Consider the following 20,362-nt stretch of genomic DNA (forward strand, 5'->3'; position numbering starts at 1 on the left):
GAACATAGAACTATCATAATTGAGAGCAAAGAAATTCAGCAAAGCATAAAGGCATACTTTAGAATCCAATACTGTACCAAGAAAATTTAAATTATATGAATGAGTAGAAGCATCTGACCTACCAAATATAAGCCACAATGAGAGCAATAATTTAAAAAGAACTACTTGTCTATTATACAAAGTTGCTCCATATTATCATTCTTCAAAACTAATAATTAAGATCTAGACATAAGCCTCAACTGATCAAACACTAATCTGGTTGGTGATATAGGAATAAAGGAGTCTTAGGACACATAGCAGTTCAGTCCATCACTGGAATGAAGATGTTTGTTTCATGCCCATTTGACCCTTGACATGTTCTTCCTGTTCATCATGTGGCTAGATGCTAGTAGTTACATGGTAAAATCCCATTCTCTGTATTTTCCTGAGAAAATAAAAGTTGATCTTAATTGACTATGACTTTAAATGCCCCTGCATATATTTAAAAATGTCATAATAAAGACTATCATTTTGTGTGATAACCACAAAGTAACATACAAAGAAAAATTACCTCGAAGGAGATAAAGAAAACAGATATTAAAAATCACGCCTTTTACTATCACTGACTATTCCTCACCTGCTAAATTCTATCACTGCCAAAAAACTTAATGTTACCTGTAGCCCACATCTTTTTCAACATTGCTACAATGTCCTTTTCTATGCTTTGATTTCTTCTTAATTATTTTCTCTACAGTTTTAAAGATATAATAGAAAGGCCATACTACATTTGTCATTTATTTCATAATTTGGGATCAAGTGGTGCACAATTCAGCATGCATCACTTGATTATATCCAGAACTAAGAAAACTAGTAAGCATATAGAAAGAGAAAGTTTTTATTAAAATGTATTGAATTAAGTAATTTCACTAAATTCAAATTATGTTTTTTTTTATATTTTTGACTATTTAATTCCTGAATAAGTACTGGATTAATGTAATTTGGATCCATCTCTCTTCCCTGCCAACTCTTCTCATGTCTACCCACTCTCTTTCCCAAGTTCATTGTCTTTATATATATCCTGACGAGTCCCTTTAGTATTGCTTGTATGTGTATGACAAATTGGGAATAAAAAAATCTATCGGGGACTCATCGCTAAAGAAGACTGCTTCTCCTTCTCTTGGACATTAACAGCCAGTATCTCTTTTTCAAAGTGTGAGGCCTTGCGAAATTTTCCCACACACGCTGCCATTTCTTCTGGTGTTGTCATTTGCAGGCCTTGTTTAGGAAAACATAGTTAAGATTTCATGGGTGTACCTTCCATGTTATATATAGAAGACACTATTTTGTAACAGGTGATCTGGTCCTCCTGCTCTTACAACATTTCTTCTCATTTTTTTAAAACTATTTCCTGAACATTAAGTGCAAGGGGTGTGCTGAAGATGTACCAGTTGGTATTGGCAACCATGTTCTTTGAATTTTGAGCAGTTCTGTACTTCTATGGTAGTCTCTACTTGCTGTGAAAAATAAGCATCTTTGATAAGAAATGGCAGCTACATTTATATGTGGGTATAATAAAGAGTATTTAGAATGCAGTTAGAAATTGTACTTGTAAGGAACGTGGCAGTAATATGTTCTCCTCAAGGATCTAGCATCTTACCAGCCATAGTTGGTTGGCTAAGTTTACCATACCAGACATGGATTCCTTCCTATTGAGTGGATCTTAAATCCAAGTCCACAGATGTTGGTCATACTCACAATATAAGTGCCAATATTGTACCTTTGGGGATTACTTGGCTAGCTTATCATTGTTATATTTTATAGATGTTATAGCTGGGTAGTACTGTTGATTGATTTTTCTTCTTTGGCATCTTTCATAGCACCTTTGGATACTCTGAGACCTAGTTCTTAGAAGGAATCCTTCCACCTCAGTTCTAGCTCAGTTTCTCCATGTATATGATACATTTCTTGTATTGACAGTTATAATAATTAAGTTTGATCTAGACCTTCTTTGATTTGTAAAATTGAAATTGGCCCTGTCGCCTAAAGATGAGACCACCTCCATTCTTGTTTGTTTTCTTCATGCACTGATTATAAATACATTGGTTCACTTATTATTTCCCAGGAAATATTTTTGGATACTTATTTTTATCACTCTATTGGAAAATAATAATCCAGGAAGGAGAATAACATCACCTCATATATTTTGTATTGCAAACCTGGCAATAAATTACCTCTTTTGAGAAGCTTTGGAAATGTGTTCCATTCGATGCTCTTGACTTTGGTCTGTGTAATATTTGACTTCCTGTCATTGTATATTTCTGCACATGAACCAATAGACAGGCTCCTTGTCACTTCATGAATACATTTTTCTGAGAGGACAAATAGGTTTTCTTGAGATGATTTTCTTGATTTAATCCTTGTTTCTCTGTTTTTGCTTTGTTTTGTTTTTTATTTCAAAAGGTTTACTTTTCCTTCTATACAAATTTCATTTCTAAAAGTCAAGGCCATTTTATTTCTAAGAAACACTGCAACACATTTCTGGAAGAAAAACAATTAGAAAACTGAAAATTGAAGACCACAAAAGATGCTTCAAGATGTTAGGAAACAGTGAATACCACTTTTTTTTTTTTTTTCATGGGCGGATTATCTGAAAGTTGTTGAAGATTTTGATTCCATCATTGTTCACAGTGTCACCACAGTCAAAAACAATATGTGCCTTGTCAGATGGGTGGCTTTCTAATCCTCAGTTGCTATAAGGATTGCCTTGAAGGACATTAAAAAGCCAAATAATGAAGCACATATCATTCTGTAGCCTTATTGAAATTCTTCAATGAAAATGGAAATTACAAGTAAAAATCTTTCAAAGGAAGTAGGAGACTATTCAAGCAGCTTCCTACCCAGTGACCCTCTGAAGATATAAAATTGCTTGGATAATTATAACTGTGGTTTGTTTTTAGCCTATGCCCAGAAAACAACCATTATGACCCAATTGCCACATCTGGGCTTCCTCTCTTCTGTGATTTGGTAAAGAATGAATTGTTATTTGCTAGCTCCCCTTTCATCAGTTTTTATTTAGTCAAGATTATATATATATATATATATATATATATATATATATATATATGCAAAGACCTACAGCTAGACATTATGCAGACAAAGATTCTAAATTGGAGGTCTCCATCAGGCACCTCCCCTAGAGAATTGAGGAACCCTGTGGAAGCGGGGGAGGAAATACTGTAGGAATTAGAGGAGATGGAGGACACCAGGAGAACATGGCTCACTGAACTAATAAAGCGGGGTTCACATGGGCTCACAGATACTGGAGTAGCAAGTATGGGGCCTGCATGGGTCTGCATCATGTATCTGTTATGGCTGTTAGCTTAGTGTTTTTGTTGGACACCAAACAGTGGAAGTGGCTATATCTCTGAATCTTTTACCTGCGCTTGGGACTATTTATCATTTTATCCTGTTGGATCGCCTTGTCCAGCCTGAATATGAAGCTTTTGCCTTTCCTAACTGTATTTTGTTTTCTTCTGTTTGACTGTCATCTCTTGGAGACCTGCTTTTTTATGAAGAAAGAAGGAGGGAGCTGGATTGGATCTCAGGGAGAGGAGAGGTAGGGGAGCTGGGAAGAGTGGACTGGATGGGTTCCATGAGAGAAGAATCTATTTTCTTTTTCTTTTTTGAATGGTATTATGTTTTGTTTTTCAATTTAATTTTTTTAAAGTTTGAATTTCTCCAAAAAAAATTCCAGTTTCAGAATTAGAGATACTAGACAACACTTAGCATAAACTAAATTCTGTGCTTATGCACCATTTCAGTAATGTAGCTCAGGTATAGAATAAACTTAATTTGCCTGTCTAAACTTGTCTCCTTTTTATTTTTGGGTCTATATATGGAAACTATAGAAGCATTAGTAGATACAAATTTCTAAGAAGATCCTTTTCCTTCCAGATATCCCACACTACTATTCAAAAAGTGTTTACTTTTTGAGTTACTTCACTTAGGATATTTTCTAGTTCAATCCATTTGCCTGCAAATTTCATGATGCCATTGTTCTTTATTGCTGAGTAGTAATCCATTGTGTATATGTACCACATTTTCTTTATCCATTCTTCAGTTGAGGGGCATCTAGGTTGTTTCCAGGTTCTGGCTATTACAAATAATGCTGCTATGAACATAGTTGGGCATGTGTCCTTTTGGTATGATTGAGCATTCCCTGGGTATATACCCAAGAGTGGTACAGCTGGGTCTTGAGGAAGAGTGATTCCCAATTTTCTGAGAAAACACCATACTGATTTCCAAAGTGGCTATTACAAGTTTGCAGTTCTACCAACAGTGGAGAAGTGTTCTCCTTGCTCCACATCCTCTGCAACATAACCTGTCATCAGTGTTTTTGATCTTTTTTTTTTTTTTCCGAGACAGGGTTTCTCTGTGTAGCTTTGTGCCTTTCCTGGAACTCGCCTTGGAGACCAGGCTGGCCTCGAACTCACAGAGATCCGCCTGCCTCTGCCTCCCGAGTGTTAGGATTAAAGGCATGCGCCACCACCGCCTGGCCATTTGAAATTCTTCTGTTGAGAATTCTCTGTTTAGCACTGTAGCCTATTTTTTAATTGGATTGTTCATTATTTTGATGTCTAGTTTATTGAATTCTTTATATATTTTGGAGATCAGCCCTCTGTCAGATGTGGGGTTGGTGAAGATCTTTTTCCATTCTGTAGGCTGTTGTTTGGTCTTATTTACCATGTACTTTGCCTTACAGAAGTATCTCAGTTTCAGGAGGTTCCATCTATTAATTGTTTCTCTCAGTGTTTGTGTTACTAGTGTTACATTTAGGAAGTGGTGTTCTGTGCCAAAGTATTCGAGACTACTTCCCACTTTCTCTTCTATCAGGTTCAGTGTAACTGGATTGATGTTGAGGTCTTTGATCCACTTGGATTTTAGTTTTGTGCATGGTGATAGATATGGATCTATTTGCAATCTTCTACATGTTGACACCTAATTATGCCAGGACCATTTGTTGAAGATGCTTTCTTTTTTCCATTGTAAAACTTTGGCTTCTTTGTCAAAAATTAGGTGTTCATAGGTGGTATGTACTCACTAATAAGTAGATACTAGATGTAAAGCAAAGGATAACCAGACTACAACCCACAGCTCCAGAGAAGCTAGCTAACAAGGAAGGCCCAAAGAAGGAGACATGCAACACTCTGGGAATGGAAAATAGATGAGATCTCCTTGAGTAAACTGGGGATGGGGGTGCAATGGATGATAGGCGATGAGAGATGAGAACATAAGAGAACAGGATGGTTGAGCTGGAACAGGAACAACATGGGAGACCAATGAAAGAGATACTATGATAGAAGGAGCCATCATGAGGATAGGGAAAAACTGGGTGCTTAGGGAGGTTCCCAGGAATCCACAAGGATGACCCCAGCTTAGACTACTAGCAGTAGTGGAGAGGGTGCCTGATTACTGGCCTACTCCAGTAATCAGATTGATGAGTACCCTAACTGTCATCATATAGCCTCCATCCAGTAAATGTTGGAAACAGATAGAGGGTTCCACAACCAAGCACCAGGCTGAGCCCCAGGAGTCCAGCTGAAGAAAGAGAAGAGAGATTCTATGAGCAAGGAGTTTTAAGATCAGGATGGGGATATCTATGGACACAATCAAACCAAACTAGTGGGAACTCATGAACCAAGAGCTGTGGAGTCTCCACAGGACTGGACTACGCCCTCTTATGCATAAGCAAGACAGTGTGTAGCTTGATCTGATTAACGCCCCCCCCCCCCAGCACTGGAATCAGGATCTATCCCTGGTGCATGAACTGTTTTTTTTTTTGAGCCCTCTACCTCTGGTAGGACACCTTGCACAGCCTTGATGCTGGGGGAGGGACTTGGACTTGTCTCTACTGAATGTACTAGGCCCTGCTGACTCCCCATGGGAAGCCATACCTTGTTGGAGGAGGGAATGGCGGGTGGGTGGGGGAAGGTTAGAGGGACTGGAGGAAGAGAGGGATCTGTGGTTGGTATGTAAAATGAAAAAATTCCTTAATAAAAAATTGCCACAGTTTAGGGATAAATTAATAATGATGGTACCCTATTATTTTGGAAACTGTATGAGCTAAGATCTTCCTATATCCCATACATAGACTGGAAATCAAATTATATTGATAGATACTACTAGATACTATTCAGATATAATTCTCCACCAATACACATGTTTGATAATGTATTGAATGATATATTCTTTTCCATATTATACAAAGAATTTATTCAAATAAACAATAAATTTAAACACAAATGGATGTTGCCAAAAGGCCCAAATTGAAAACATATGCATATTTTTAATAAAACAATAATAATTAGGAACATTCAAGACAAATATCACTATATACGCTAAAATAGGCAAAATTTCATTTGATTCAAACACTAATAGGAACATTCAACATAAATATTACTACATGAACTAAAATAGCTAAAATTTCAAAGGTAGATATAAAATGTTGAGCAGATGAGGAGCTTTTGTATATCTCTTGTACATTTCTGGTTGCAGTATAAAATAATACAGCTCTATGCATTGCTATATTACTTTATGTTATTCTTCTAAATTCTATAATAAAGTACCTGAAACAACAACTTAAGAAATAGCTTATGTGGACCATAATGCAGTTATTCACATGTCAAACAAAGTCAGAAAGGAAAGAAAGATGAATGCTAGTGCATAGATCACATTGTTCTCTTTTAATCCAGAATGCCAACACATGGAATTATGCTATCTATACTTACTTTTTGTCTATTTTTCATTTATTGAAAACAGTTTTTTCATATAACCTATACTGATTATGGTTTCTCATCTCACAACTCCTCCAAGGTCCTCCCTAACTCCACTACCATCTGAATGCAATCCCCTTTTCTATGTCCTTAAGATACAAAACAGGCATCTAAAAACTAATAATGAAATAAGATAAAACAGAATAGGACAAAACCAACAGAAGAGAAAGAGCCAAAGAAAATGCAGAAGAAACACATTGAGAGGCAGAAACACACACGTTCTCATACACAGAGATTTAATAAAAACACAATACTGGGAGCTATAATATATACACAAAGGACATATAAAGTTAAAAAACAGCCCTAACAAAATATTATGAGATATTATGAGGCAAAGAACCTCTAAAGATGCCATTGAGTTATTCTGTTTTGGTCATCTGCTGCTGGGCATAGTTTCTGCCCTTAAAAGTGGTGTGTATTCTCAGCACGACTCTGTTGAGAAAAACAAATTTTTCATTTAAGTGTTTATAAATTGGAGATAGCTTTTGGAGTTTGTGCCCATCATTCCTTTCAATGCTGGGTCCCTATCTGGCCCAGACCCATGCAGGATCTGTGTATGTATCACAGTTTCTATGAGTTTGTATGTGCATTAGTACTGCTGTGTTTAGAAGGCCTTGTTTCCTTTGTATTCTGTGGCTATCCCCTCTAGCTCTTACAATCTTATTGCTTCTTCTGCAAGATTCCTTGATCCCTGGCAGGACGGATTTGGTGGAGACACCCCATTTAGGGCTGAGTGTTCCATGTTCTATCACTCTCTGCACATTGTTTGACTGTGAGTTTCTTTATTTGTTCCCACTTATGGCTGGAGGAAGCTTCTCTGATGATGACTGAGCAAGGCACTGATCCATGTGTATAGCATAATGTCATTTTATTGCTGTGTTTCCTTAGCTTAACATTAGTATTTTGATTTACCCAAGGTCCCTGGACTATCTAGTCTCAGGTGTCTAAGCCACCCAAGCAGTGTTGAGGATGGTTTCATTGGGCCTTAGATCCAATCAGATATTGGTTGGTTACTCTCACAAGCTCTGTGATAGTGTTGCACTAGCACATCTTACAGGCAGGTCATCTTTGTAGATTGAAGTGCTAGTTTTGTGGATAGATATGGCTTAAATTGAGTTTTATCATGGAATGTCTTTCTTTCTCCATCTATTGTGAATAAAAGTTTTGCAGAGTATAGTAGTCTGGGCTATCATATGTTATCTCTTAGATTTTGTAGAATATCTGTCTAGGCCCATATGGCTTCAGAGTCTCCACTGAAAAGTCAGATGTTATTCCAAATGTCTGCCTTTTTGTGTTATTTGGTCTTGTTTCCTGGCAGCTTTTAATATTCTTTCTTTGTTCTGTACATTCAGTGTTTTGATTTCTATTCATCATGGAGAATTTATTTCATGGTCCAGTCTATTTGGTGTTCTATATGCTTCTTTTATATTGATATCCCCCTCCTTCTTCAGATTAGGGAAATGTTCTTCTATGGCTTTGTTGAAAATATTTTCTGTGCCTTTGACATAAGTTTCTTCTTCTTCCTCTATTCCTCTATTTTGTGATGTCCCAGATTCCCTGGATATTTTGTGCCTGGATTTTATTTTTGTGAAATTTATCATTTTCTTTGACCAAAGTAAGCATTTTTTTTCTGTTTTGTCTGGAATTTTTTGAGATTCATCATTTTGTTTGACTAAAGTATTCATTTTTTCTATTTTGTCTTCATGTCTAAGATTCCCTCTTCTGTCTCTCTTATTCTGCTGGTGAGGCTTGCCTCTAAGTTTCCTGTTTGAGTCTCTAAATTTTTCATTTCCAGTTTTCCTTTGGTTTGGGTCTTTTATTGTTTCTGTTTGTACTTCCATGTTTTGAACACTTTTCTTCATTTCTTTCTACTGTTTGTGTTTTTATAGATTTCATTAATGTATTTATTTATGTCCTCTTTAATTTCCTTGAGTATATTGCTAATAGCTATTTTGAAGTCCTGCCTTCTACTTCACTTATGTTGCATTTCTCAGGAGCTACTGTAGTAGGATTGCTGGGCTTTATTGGATGTTATTTATTGTGATTTTACACAGGTGGCAAAGCATCTGTGTTTAGGAAGATTGTAATTGTAGGTGTTGATTTGTGGTCTTGTCTTTGGTGGTCTTTTGCCATTTTTTGTTCTTAGAAGCATGTGCTGCCCCTGGATTACCAGTCAGGGAATTCTTCTGAGGTCCTGACAGGTATGATCACTTGGGTTCCTGGGTAGAACATTTTTCTAGGTATTTGCTGCTGACACTAAGGAATGAAGATGGGTTAGGAGAGGGCTGAGATGGTCCAGAAGAGAGAGAAAAACTGAGTGTGTACATGGATTTTCCTTGACTATGGAAATGGGGGCAATGTGGAAGGAGAAGCCACAGCATGTGGTCTGCTACAAAGCTGGGGATAAAACCTTAGGATTGAGATTGGACAGGTTGAGGGAGAATGAAGATCATCTACCTTATTTCCTGGTTATCATGGTGGTCAGCTTTCCAGAGAGTGCTTTCTGGATTTGATGGATGAGAAAAAGTGTCAGGGTATTTGGAGAAGGCTCTAGGTGAAGATCTGTGTGACCCACTGGGGATGGAGGCTGAGAAGAAGGGGAGGCCAGAATAGATGGTCTACTACAAAACTGAGGATGAGACTTCTGGCTTGGGATTAGAAGATAAGAGGAAGATCACCTGCCTGATTCCCTAGCCTCAGTCATTACCCATATTTAGAGTGGGCCCTTCCAACCCCAATTAATGCAATCTAGAATTTTCTTACAAGTTTACACAGAGGTATATTTGATTTTAGATCCTGACAAGTGCTGTGGATGATATATTGATAAATAAAATGCTGATTGGACAGTAGCCATGCAGGAAGTATAGGCAAGACAAAGAGAGAGGAGCAGTCTGGAAAGTAGAAGGCTGAGGGGAGGAGACACCTGCCTGCCGTCCAGGGAGCAGCATGTAAAGGCAGCAGATAAAGCCATGGAATATGTGGCGACATATAGATTAACAGAAATGGGCTGAGTTTAAGTGTAAGAGCTGGAGAGTGGTAGGCCTGAGCTAATTGCCAAGCAGTTTAATTAATATGAGCTTCCGAGTGATTATTTTATAAGCAGTTGTAGGGTCCATGGGGCTGGGCAGGACTGGAGAAAACTCCAGCTACAAATGGTGCCCAACAGCTCGAGTTTCCACCTTAAACCTGAGAATATTTAATAAGCAATTCTAAACGGAGCCAAAACCAGGTTCCTGCTTCATGTCTAATATGGGCAGCTAGACACCACAGCATGCATGCTTGAGCTACTCTATGACAGGTTGGAGACACTTGGGCTTGACCTATTCCTGCCAAAGAGGGTTCTGTAAGCCGCACAACATGGTGCAAGGTGGATTTAGCCTTTATTATTAAAAACAAAAAGAGGTTTCTGGGATAAATGCTGCTTTGATAGAAGCATGGACCACTGTTTCTGAGAGCTGGCGGTAAACCATACCACCACCACATTGGGAAGCCACAGTGGCCATTTTGGTCTTACAAATGCTAGAGTTTAAAGCAACAGATTCACAATAAGACAGATTCAGATGGAAGAAGACTTTAAATGCTTTACAATTTGTAAAACTGCATATAGGCTTGGAAGAGAGAGAAAAAGGAATATACAGTTATATAAAGAAATAGATAGTTTTTAAAAATAAAGCCTTTAAAGAGACAGTAAAGGTACTATAAAAATAAGTCATGTAAAGATGAATATTACACAGAGAATATGGATTGTGTGTCTTTGGAAATTTTAACTTCAGAAAGATATTTGATTGTAAAACCTGTTTTGTGTTAGATATAGATATATATATATAGATAGATATAGATATAGATATAGATCTTGTAAAGATACCTTGACTTCAAAATTTGGATCTAAAGATATGTTTCTTCAGAAAGGAGGCTCTGCTTTTATGGATTTGTTCCTGATTAAGACACATCAGGTTTGACCAGTCAAGAACCCCTGAAAGGTCTCTGATGACACCAAGGCCCAGATGATCCAACATCCAGAATGGTTTCAAGGCAACTGGCTCAGAGAATACAGCCTCATGGACTACTCCTTAATCCTAAAATTTTCTTTATGTCCCCATAAGAATACAGTGCCCCCATCCAGGAGGAAGTAGTATGAAAAGCTACGCCCAAATTCCCAAATATACCAAGCTGGATTTGGATATGGAATTGGCTCACTCCTTCTCTAAACCTAAGAATATTCCAAAAAAAAAAAGAAAAAGTTGAGAGATTCTTCTGTCTCATAGAAGAGCACTCTGGTTTGGGACAGAGAAAAACCAGGATTTTTATTTAAAACAGGTTGATTATAAATGTGATCTCTTTCAAAACAACAAAGGGGGACAGTATAGATAATGATAAGATAAAAGGGTAGATTATTACTTTTAAAGAGCAACTTGTTTAAAAATGTTTTACATTGATATGGACTTTAGTTTATTGATACAAGTTTAAACTTAATTTTGTTATATTGTATATATATTTCTACTCTCATTTGAGGTATTATGTTTATGTAACATAAACTCATTTAGATTATAATGGAAAATTAAGAAATACAGATTAATTATTAGTCTTCTATGATAGTCAATCTTATAGTCATGTTGCTTTCTAGATATAGATAGATACAATTCAATTAGATAGGTAATCTTCAAACACTTCAAGGACCTACAGAATATGGCATTTAAAATGTTTTAAAAATGTAGACTTTCTGGACAGTAAGACATGTCTGCTCCTGGCAGCACTGATTTCAGAGAGGAGGATGCGCATCGAAGACACTCCCATATGGAAGGTGACCACTGAATTTTGCAAAGCAAGATGGTACTTCAGGTTCCTGCTCCACAGAGGAAACTGACAGACATTCTACAGGACATAGAGAGAAGTGACTGAGAGAATCTAGACCTGTGGGCTGAAGACAGATGCCCCAACTTTACAAAGTAACATTAGGTGACTGTCTAGGCTGCCAGTTGTCTCTGACTACTCTTGCAAGACTCTCGAATGTTTCTTGCATCCTTCTCCCATTTCTCAGGTAATATTATATCCTTCTGAGGTCTTTGATATAGTTGAAGAATAGATTGTTATAATTTCCTTAGTTATAAGAGATAAGTTAGATATGAAACCTTAGACTCACAAATATAAGATAGATAGAATATCTTCTTTAATTTTGCCAAATACAAATAGACTAGATATTATAAATAGACTAGATATTATAACTGTAATTCTTGCTTGATAATTGTTTTGTTATATGTAATTTTACTATGTTAACATTAAAACCTTCCTTTTTGAAAAAAGGAAAAAGGGAAAGTACTGTGGATGATTGATTGATAAATAAAATGCTGATTGGCCAGTAGCCAGGCAGGAAGTATAGATGGGACAAAGAGGGAGGAGAAGTCTGGGAAGTGGAAGGCTGAGGGGGAGGAGACGCCAGCCTGCTGTCCAGGGAGCAGCATGTAAAGGTAAAGCTACGAAACATGTGGCGACATATAGATTAACAGAAATGGGCTGAGTTTAAGTGTAAGAGCTAGACAGTGGTAGGCCTGAGCTAACTGCCAAGCAGTTTAATTAATATGAGCTTCTGAGCGATTATTTTATAAGTCGTTTGTGGGGTCCATGGGGCTGAGCAGGAGAAAACTCCAGCTACAGACAAGTGTATAATATTGTCATATTTTCTTGTCATACAGCAATTTCTCTTTGGGACTACTTCCCATGAAACATAAAATACATACATATAAATAAAAATTTGAAATATCTATAATGTTTTAGCTATTAGAAATACTTTGAAAAATTCTTACATTGATTATAGCTTAATAACTTCATAGTCAAAATGGAAGTACTAATGATATTACAACTATACTGATGCATATATATATATATATATATATATATATATATATATACTCTCACTATACTCTCTTTTAAAAATCAGACTTAAAATATCCATCAGTGTGTGATACCATTATTAAAACTCTGTTATAAAAGAAATAAGTATATTGAGATAGAAATCAGAAAAGAAGTTGACTATGGGAGGTTCATGGCACAGACAAGACAGGGACACATGAGAAATTTTTTTGATGATAGTAATGCTCTATATCTTGATTAAGATATTAGATTCAGGTGTAGACATTTGTCAAAACTAATCAAAGTATATATTTAAGATCTGTGCATTTTACTGAATGTAATCATAACTCAATAAAAATGTAAAAAGAATGTCAAAGCCAAAGTTGATTAGATATTAGCCTGAACTAAGTTTAGCTACTCATTTCCATTTTCAAAGCTGTATACAGTTGTCTTGTTGTTTCTAGCTTAAAGTGTCTCCAAAATGTAACATATACACAGGAAGGTAAATGCACAATAATAGTACTGAAATGGAAAGAAACTTGTTTTACACCATCTTTAAAATTTAGGCATGTGGGGGGCAGGAGGGGAGAGAACATGGAATCTGTAGCTGATATGTAAAATTAAATTAAATTGTAAAATAAAAAAATTATATGAAATTGAAGTGGCACATAGTTCCTTATAATATTTTAATCTTAAGAAATATTGATATTAAATGTTAACATGCTTGTTCAGTAGGAAAATATATATGTACATTTCAAAATTGTACTTAAAACCAGTGATTTTTTTTATTTTTGATTCAATGTAAAAGTTATTGAGCTTTATTGGAGTGTTTTCATCATAAATTTAATCTTATTCACTGTCATTACTTTCTCACATTCCCCTATTTAAATCTAACCCCATTTGTATATTGCATATGTATTGATATATGTATATATTATTTTCTTTTTAAAACTGATATTCTATATATGTAAGAAAATGTAATATTCTTTTTACAAAGTCTGATTTACTTTAACATGACAAACTACAATTCAATTCATTTTGCTGTATATGACAATTTTATTTTCACGTCTTAATAAATTTCTCTTTGTGTATAACACTTTTTCTTTATATACTCACTCATTATAGAGTGGTTCTATATTTCCATATCTAGTTGATATGAATATTACAGTGCTAACCCTAGGTATGAAAGTGTCTGTGTTAATTCCTACCTTAGTTCCTTTAGGTAGGTATCTAGGAATGAGATATGTGGATTTTTTTTAATGAAAAAGGGTGGTTTATTTGATTATTCCTTTTGACAACATATGAAATACAAAATACCCCATTATTGTGCAGAGCCATGGTCACAAATCAAATTTTTCCTAAATAAATCCTCAGTGAAGATTTTCATTTCATTTACAGCTTTCTTCAAAGACAGTTGGTTCACATGAGAAGGATGAAGCTAGGCATTCAAGTTTCTTCTTATACTGTATAATTAATAATAATTCATATTATATTTATTAACTTATTAATTCTTTTTTCTCTAAAGTAGAGTTTGCACTGCCCTACTGCTCTTGGGAAGAGGCTCTTCCCTGAAGTATGATCAACTTACCAGGTGTTACATCATTAAAGAAAACTGACTCTCCCTCCTCCAGCAGTAATCAAATGTCAATGTCCTCTGCTAGATGTGGTATTCTGTCGTATTTCTATATTCACCTTATTTAGGCACCTCTATACCAGTTTCCACAGTAGCTTCACTAGCTTACATTACCATCAATATTGTATAACTGCTGGTATAACATTGACAGCTATACCATTGGAATATTTTTATGTATTTGTTGGACAATTGTAATTTTTCTTTTGAAAATTGTGTAATTAATTCATTGCATTATGTATTGATTGGATTATTACTTTTTATTTAAATACCTTTATCCAAATACAGCCTGGCCTAGAAATGAATGTTTCCTATCCTGGAAACAGAATTCTGCTGCCACTTTTGAGGTAATGTATTTTCAGGTAAAATGATTGATTTTATTTTTGGTTACATCACAATGGATCATGATACATCAAACATAGAAAACTATAGGTAATGTCGTTGGAGAGTATGCAAGAAGGCTGGAGGATTAGCCCTAAGTTTTCCTTCCATCAGTCATTCTTGAAGACAATTCTTTGTCCAAAATTATAAACCTGAGCTAGGAAAACCATTCAGCTGTAAGAACCATTGGCAGTTAGTAATTTATATGTGAGGCTGATGAGTCCCTTCATATTATACTGAAGAAGAGAAATAAAGAGATGTGGGAACAAAAGTAAAGGTAAACATCTGATAATGATATCATCACTGTCAGTAGCTACTGAGGAAGTACTAGTGCCAATGATTTTTGACTAATGAGAAAATATTTTTCATGTATTTTATTTTCTTCTCTACTTCAATCTGCATTAACTCATTTCTTATAATTCTTTTGTAGTACAGTTATATGAAAAAGAAATCTTACTTGGAACAATTACTAAGTCTATATACTAACCCTTGGTTTCATGAGGGGGAAAAGTCATTTTATAAAATGAATAAAATCAACTGATCCTTTAGTCCTCAGAGTGCTTGAATACCCAAGAGACATTCTTAGTCTTAGGGGTTTGGACAAGGTCCACCAGGAGTTAAAAACAGATAGGAGACTTTAAAACATGGTAGTATATTGATAAGTGAAAATCAAATTGTCAACTTTAAAAAGAATGTTCTGCTGGCTCCTAATGAATCTATTCTTATCTGAGAAAATGAGATATATACAATGTTAACTATAGTTGAAATATATTTTGCTAACTGCTTAGACTACTGGTGATCTATGTAGACAAGTAGATGCACACTCACATGCCCCAGTTGTTCTTTATTATATGACTATAAGAAATGTATTAATCTTTTTGAGCCTCATTTTCCTTATGTATGAAGGGAGAACCATGTTCAAAAATCCCCAGACCAACTTAACTTAGTAAAGTAAATACTAAGGAATGAACATAAAATTATTTTAAAGTAATTAATACATAACACAGAAGAATAACTATCACTTATTAAAGTGGAAATATTAGATAAGTAGACCTTTTAGAAGGTATTTTGTAGGCTTGAAGACAAGAGTTAAACCTGTTAGCTATATCATATAACACTACGTAGAAAGCTGAATTATTTCCCATGGTAGAGGGTAGATCTTTATGGAAACTTGAGGAGCAATTAAACATTCAGAAAACTTTGACTTTCTTGGGGAAGTTCTTCTAGAGCACAGCAGTCCCCTTGACTGAGCTCACAATCATACTCTCAGCAAATATTACCTAAGGAAGCGCCAACATAATGAACACTATTTCAGGAGCTATGTATATAGTAAATTTCATGCAACTCCCAAGGAACTTACAATTTTTAAAAACAACATAGTAAAGGAAGAAAACAGATTCAAAACAACTTTGGAGAACATGTAGAGGATTTATGGAGAGGCTGACTATCCTTGTAGAATGAATAATATGTTAGCAGACAATAAACACCTTGATTACAATTTTATAGAAGAAATATTATTTCTAAATTGTCATTGCTGTGTCACATGTATAGCAATATACATTATTTTTATTATTATGATGTCAAAGATGGGGTAAACGGGGCTCTGTCTTTCTTTCCTTAGTTTTAGAGACAGAGTCTTATGTAGAGCAGGCTTACAATGAACAGCCTTGAACTTATGACCCTTTCCCAAGTTCTGAGGAACATCAGAAAGTTGGCCAAGTTTAAGGAAAGAAAAGTATATCCTACTACAATAGAAACACACCTTTACTTCAAAGACAGATACTACCTCAGAGTAAAGGGCTGGGAAAAGTCTTTCTAAGCAAATGGACCTAAGAAACAAGCTGGTGTAGCTATCCTAATATCTAATAAAATAGACTTCAAACTAAAATCAATCAAAAGAGATCAGGATGGACATTACATATTTATCACAGGAAAAATCCACCAAGATGAAGTCTCGATTCTAAACATTTATGCTCCAAATACAAAAGCACCCACATTCATAAAAGAAACACTACTAAAGTTTAAAACGCACATCAAACCCCACACATTAGTAGTGGGAGATTTTAACACACCATTCTCACCAAAAGACAGATCTACCAGACTGAAACTTAACAAAGAAATAAAGGACCTAACAGATGTTATGACTCAAATGGACCTAATAGATATCTACAGAACATTCCATACTAACACAAAAGAATATACCTTCTTCTTATCAACCCATGGAACCTTCTCAAAAATTGACCACATGCTTGGACACAAAACAAATCTCAACAGATACAAAAAAATGGAATAACCTCCTGTATCTTATCAGACCACCATGCCTTAAAGTTAGACCTCAACAACAACAAAAATTATAGAAAACCCACAAAATCATGGAAACTGAATAATGCCCACCTGAAACATCAATGGGTCAAGGAAGAAATAAAGAAAGAAATTAAAGATTTCCTAGAATTCAATGAAAATGAAAGTGCAACATACCCAAACTTATGGGACACTATGAAAGCAGTGCTAAGAGGAAAATTCATAGCTCTAAATGCACACATAAAGAAGATGGAGCAATCCCATACCAATGAATTAACAGCACAACTGAAAGCATTAGAACAAAAAGAAACAAACTCACCCAGGAGAAACAGACTCCAGGAAATAATCAAATTGAGGGCTGAAATCAACGAAATAGAAAACAAGAGAACAATACAAAAAATCAATGAAACAAAGAGTTGGTTCTTTGAAAAAAATCAACAAGATAGACAAACCCCTAGCCAAATTAACCAAAAGGCAAAGAGAGAGCACCCAAATTCACAAAATCAGAAATGAAAAGGGAGACATAACAACAGACAACGAGGAAATCCAGAGAATCATCAGATCATACTTCAAAAACCTGTACTCCACAAAAATGGAAAACCAGGAAGAAATGGACAATTTTCTGGATAAATACCACATACCAAAATTAAATCAAGACCAGATAAACCATTTAAATAGACCAATAACCACTAAAGAAATAGAAACAGTCATCAAAAGTCTCCCAACCAAAAAAAGCCCAGGACCAGATGGTTTCAGTGCAGAATTCTCCCAGACTTTCAAAGAAGAACTAATACCAATTCTCTTCAAAGTGTTCCACACAATAGAAACAGAAGGAACACTACCAAACTCTTTTTATGAGGCTACAATTACCCTGATACCCAAACCACACAAAGATGCAACAAAGAAAGAGAACTACAGACCAATCTCCATCATGAACATTGATGAAAAAATACTCAACAAAATATTGGCAAACCGAATCCAAGAATACATCAAAACAATTATCCATCACGACCAAGGAGGATTCATCCCAGGGATGCAAGGATGGTTCAACATACGAAAATCAGTCAATGTAATACACCATATAAACAAACTGAAAGAAAAAAACCACATGATCATCTCCTTAGATGCTGAAAAAGCCTTTGACAAAATCCAACACCCCTTCATGATAAAGGTTTTAGAAAGATCAGGAATACAAGGAACATTTCTAAACATAATAAAAGCAATTTATAGCAAGCCAACAGCAAACATCAAATTAAATGGAGAGAAACTCTAAGCGATACCACTAAATTCAGGATCAAGACAAGGCTGTCCACTCTCCCCATATTTATTCAATATAGTACTAGAAGTTCTAGCTAGAGCAAAAAGACAACAAAAGGAGATCAAAGGGATACAAATTGGCGAGCAAGAAGTCAAACTTTCACTATTTGCAGATGATATGGTAGTATACATAAGTGACCCCAAAAACTCTACCAGGGAATTCCTACAGCTGATGAACTCCTTCAGTAAAGTGGCAGGATACAAGATCAACTCAAAAAACAAACAAACAAACAAAAAAAAAACAGTAGCCCTCCTATACACAAATGATAAAAGGGCTGAGAAAGAAGTCAGAGAAACATCACCCTTTACAATAGCCACAAATAATATAAAATACCTTGGGATAACACTAACTAAACAAGTGAAGGACCTCTTTGATAAGAACTTTAAATCTCTAAAGAAAGAAATTGAAGAAGATATCAGAAAATGGAAGGATCTCCCAAGCTCATGGATAGATTAACATAGTAAAAATGGCAATCTTACCAAAAGCAATCTACAGATTCAATGCAATCCCCATCAAAATCCCAACACAATTCTTCACAGACTTGGAAAGAAAAATACTCAACTTCATATGGAAAAACAAAAGACCCAGGAGAGCTAAAAGAATCCTATATGACAAAGCAAACTTTGGAGGCATCAACATCCCTGATCTCAAACTCTACTATAGAGCTATAGTAATAAAAACAGCTTGGTACTGGTAGAAAAACTGACATACGGATCAATGGAATCGAATTGAAGACCCTGACATTAATCCATGCACATATGAACACCTGGTTTCTGACAAAGGAGCCAAAACTATACAATGGAAAAAAGAAAAGTATCTTCAACAAATGGTGCTGGCATAACTAGATCTCAAAATGTAAAAGATTACAAAAAGACTGCAAATTTCAATGCTTTCATTGTTTTTCTCTGCTGAGTAGTACTCCATTGTGTATATGTACCACATTTTTTCCATCCATTCTTCCGTTGATGTGCATCTAGGTTGTTTCCTGGTTCTGGCTATTACAAATATCACCATGCACAAAACTCAAGTCCAAGTGGATCAAAGAACTGAACATAAATCCAGTTACACTAAACTTAATAGAAAAGAAAGTAGGAAGCACTCTTGAACGCATTGGCACCGGAGACCATTTCCTAAACAAAACACCAATAGCACAGAACCTGAGCACAACAATTAATAAATGGGACCTCTCGAAATTGAGAAGCTTTTGCAGGGCAAAAGACACAGTCAATAAGACAAAAAGACAGCCAACAGAATGGGAAAAGATCTTCACCAACCCCACATCTGACAGAGGATTGATCTCCACAGTATACAAAGAACTCAAGAAACTAGACATCAAAATACTAAACAGTCCAATTAAAAAATGGGCTAAAGAGCTAAACAGAGAATTCACTAAACAAGAACTACAAATGGCTGAAAGACATTTAAAGAAATGCTCAACATCCTTAATCATCAGAGAAATGCAAATCAAAACGACTCTGAGATACCACCTTATACCTGTCAGAATGGCTATGATCAAAAACACCAATGACAGCCAATGTTGGAGAGGATGTGGAGCAAAGGGAACACTCCTCCACTGTTGGTGGGAATGTAAACTTGTACAACCACTGTGGAAATCAGTATGGCGGTTTCTCAGAAAATTAGGAATCGAACTACCTCAAGACCTAGCCATCCCACTCTTGGGCATACACCCAAGGAATGCTGATTCATACCATAAAGATACATGCTCAGCTATGTTCATAGCAGCACTATTTGTAATAGCCAGAACCTGGAAACAACCTAGATGCCCATCAATGGAAGAATGGATGGAAAAAATGTGGTACATATACACAATGGAGTACTACTCAGCAGAGAAAAACAATGAAAGCATGAAATTTGCAGGTAAATGGATGGAACTAGAAAAAATCATCCTGAGTGAGGTAACCCAAACCCAGAAAGACAGTCATGGTATGTACTCACTCATAAGTGGATTCTATATATAAAATAAAGAACAATCAGACCACAGCCCATAGAACCATAGAGGCTATATATATATAGTATGGAGGTCCCTAGGACGACTGTGGCTTATAATAAATT

The sequence above is a fragment of the Peromyscus leucopus genome, chromosome X, assembly GCF_004664715.2.
Source record: "Peromyscus leucopus breed LL Stock chromosome X, UCI_PerLeu_2.1, whole genome shotgun sequence".
NCBI lineage: Eukaryota > Metazoa > Chordata > Mammalia > Rodentia > Cricetidae > Peromyscus > Peromyscus leucopus.